Source organism: Cupressus sempervirens, chromosome 7 (genome assembly GCF_028749045.1).
Source record: "Cupressus sempervirens isolate cs-2001-9-10 chromosome 7, ASM2874904v1, whole genome shotgun sequence".
Taxonomy (NCBI): domain Eukaryota; kingdom Viridiplantae; phylum Streptophyta; class Pinopsida; order Cupressales; family Cupressaceae; genus Cupressus; species Cupressus sempervirens.
The window spans coordinates 41,169,000-41,172,590 of record NC_143124.1 but is presented as its reverse complement, the minus strand read 5'-3'; the positions used below and the strand labels follow the sequence as shown (position 1 = coordinate 41,172,590).

General features: G+C 33.9%; 1 pseudogene; it reads left to right on the top strand.

The window, feature by feature from the left end:
- The first annotated feature begins 1,005 nt into the window (after positions 1-1,005).
- Positions 1,006-1,862, top strand: LOC149545354 (SNF1-related protein kinase regulatory subunit gamma-1 pseudogene; annotated as a pseudogene).
- Positions 1,863-3,591: the final 1,729 nt, after the last annotated feature.

The window sequence follows — 3,591 nt, the reverse complement described above, 5'->3', positions numbered from 1 at the left end:
ATCTTTTGGTGCAAAGGTAGTCCTACTCTAACAAGTATTTCATTTTGTGTCATGAGTAACGCTATGAGAAAACAATAGATGTCATAGGGAATGTATGGTTGAACAAGATTAACCATATGTAAAATCATATCCTTAAAATATCATAAAATATTCCTAATTAGAAGGTTAAGTATTATTTCTGTCTAGTCAAGTTATTTTAGCATAAGCTCAAGCCCTATCATCAGTAGAAGTCTCTATAGTATTAGCCAGAAAAAGAAGTGTGGTCATGATCATCATAATTAATATTAGGCTCCTAATTTTAATATGAACTATTATTAGACACATAAAAATATCTAAATGATTAAAAATATGTAATTTTTTGATATAATTTAACATTAATGATGTTATCTTTTTCTCTGCATTAAATGTAATTAATATTTCATTTAATTAAATAATAATAAGAAATTTGGAAAGACAACTCAAATTACATAATTAAAACTCTAAACATGAGCTCTAATTAAATATTCAACTCACATTTGAAACATTGGTATATTTATAATAGAAACCCATTATATTTGTATGCATCGCATAACACATCATTTGATTATGGTGGCACTCATATCTAAAAAGAAGTCATCCTAAAAAATGCTTAAGAACTTATCTTCCATGTGTTACAAGTTTCTTTATTTCTATACAAAGGTTAAGTTAACCTAAAGAATAAGAGATAATTTGTATGGATGATCACCACAAACATGTCATTTTATAGCTCAATCCAATGATAGCTTAAACAATCTCATTCACATTTTCACACACACACACACACACACACAAACACATTTATATACATTTATATAGTCGTTTCCTAACTTTAAGTCACCCATTTTTTAAATTTCTTTTTGGCAATATTGGTCAGTTTAGTCAGTCTTGAGTCTAGGTCTAAGTCTTTATAGGTAGGCCATCCTTGTTGGGTTTCCCTTTCTCTTTACCTCTCATTTATTTTTCAGGTGGGTTGGTTTAAGTGTTGTCATGTCAGGTAGGTGATAGCTCCTAGCCCAGCAAGGATATCATGTTTTATTGATGATCTTCTCAGATAAAGGATAAAAAAATCTTTCTTATTTTAGAGATTCATAGAGAAATATGTGAAATACAAAAAGACATTTGGTTACTAAGGGCTCTGCAAATTTGGAAGATCTCTAGTGGTAGAGATCAATTCAGATGCCAGTCTTATTGAAGTGGTCAAATTGCTTGCCAAGAACAAGATATTGAGTGCACTAGTAAGGGATATAAATGTGCCAAATGATACAACTTGGATTGACAAGTAGATTGGGATTGGTAAGTTTGTAGGAATCTCTGTGTGGTTACTTGAACAGTCTCAAGTGTTTGGAATAAACTCAAATCCTAAAGCTAATGCTGCAAAGGGAGGTCACTTCTTTGAAATGTTGACATCCTCAAAATTCTATGGGGAGACAAAGGTCAAAGACATATTAGGATCCTTCCTTTGGCCTCCATTCCTACCTATACAACCATCTAACTCATTTTTAACAATGCTTCTCTTCCTTTTGAAGTATAGGATGAAGAGTCTCCCTGTGGTTGACATAGATGAGGGAAAGATTGACAAAATTGTTACACAGTCTACAGTAGTGCATATGCTTTCTAAGTGTGTCGAAATCCCTTGGTTTGAGACTTGGGGAAACAACACACTTACAGAACTTTGCCTTCCAGTAATGAAACTGGATCAAATGGTCAAGTTCATTGAAGATCAACCTGTTCTCCAAGAATTCAAATTGATGAGTGAAAAGCATGTAGGGGGGCAGAGTATTCCAAGTCTGATTTTGGACATGAAGAGTCAAAGAATTCCAATAGAGACTATTGCAATACTTTGAGGAATATTTTTCATTGAATTCATAAAGAATGATACCATTAAAATGGTCAAGGAAGTAAAAGTTAAAAGAATAGGAATCAGAAAAGAGTTCTTATTTGGTAATTCAATGATAAAAGTTGATATAGAACATTCAAAGAAGTCCATTCTCATATATCAATGTATAAAATATGGATTTCTTGCATAAATAATCATTGAAGGGTTGATATCTCAAAGTATTCAATAAGGAAATGAAGGTATTCTTGAAATTTTTCAAAATGCATTGGATTCAAAATACAATGCAAAGTTTTCGTGGAAGGATGGATTTGGGAAAAACTACTATTAAGGATGATCACTATATTACTCTTCCTCCATTTGGGATTTCAACATAAAAATTGCAAAGGAGCACTTGGAATTCTGCTAGTTGTGTTGACTAGTAGTGAATTATCTCTCTGTCAAGCTCGGTTGATTCTTGGTTGAAAAAGCTAAGGTTTTAGAAAAAGAAACAAAAAATGTTGTGACTACTTTGCTGAACTTATCCATAAATGAAAACAATGAGAATGAGATTGTTGTTGTAGGAGCCATTGAACCCCCCATAAACATACTTAAAGGAGGTAATCCTGAAGCAAAAGAGAACGCCACTGCAACTTTATTTAGCTTATTAGTCATAGAGGAAAATAAAATTGCCATCGGGTAGTCCAGTGCTATATCACCTTTAGTGGACCTCCTAATGAATGGTACTCCCTGAGGAAAGAAGGATTTTGCCACTACTTTATTTAACTTGTCCATCTTACATGAGAAAAAAGGCTACATTGTACAAGCTGGTGTTGTTAAGATCTCATTAAACTCATGAACCATGTGGCTAGAATGGTAGATAAGGCAGTTGCCATTTTGGCTAATCTATCAACTATTCAACAAGGTTGTGTTACAATAGGTGAGGAGCATGGCATTTTTGCTTTGGTGGAAGTGGTTGAAGTAGGTTCTCAAGGGAGAAAGGAAAATGCTGCAGCTTCCCTTCTGCAACTTTGTACAAATAGCAATAAGTTTTGAGCTCTGGTTTTACAGGAAGGTGCTATTCCACCTCTAGTTACATTGTCTCAATCTATAACTCCATGAGCAAAGGAGAAGGCACAAGCCCTTCTTTGACATTTTAGGGATCAACAGCATGCAGGTTTGAGAAGAGGTGTTGATAGACACATGGATAGGCATTTTGATTGGATGTGATAGTTTGTCAAGTGCTAGATCTTCTTTCTATGGCTTCTTCACTTGCTCCATTCATTGCACCACTGTTGGCGATGGAACCACCTGAAACAACCTCATCTCCCACCCAGGTTAGAAGCCTCTTGTATGAGTTGATAAAAAAAAATATCTTGAAGAAGGCCTTGCTACTTCTATCACAAGGGAAGAATATGTAAATATCAAAGATATGGTAGATGTAACTAGAGAATACAACGTTGTAATATGCCATCATTTTCACCATTATCATTCTCCACCATTGTTTAGTCGATGTTATATCATAGTTCAGGATTGATATCATGGGAATAGTTACAAAAATGATCAATGAACTTAGGCAACATGTAATGTTGGAGTAGATTTAAATAACCAATGTTGCTCACATTGTTCTACTGATCATTTTCTGTCGTTGAATGTGGATTTGACTTATTAGTTTGGCATTGTTAATCACATGATTTGTTGGTAAAATTTGATGATCTATTTTGAATCTAAAGATATGAGTAAAGGAAATGATGCGACTC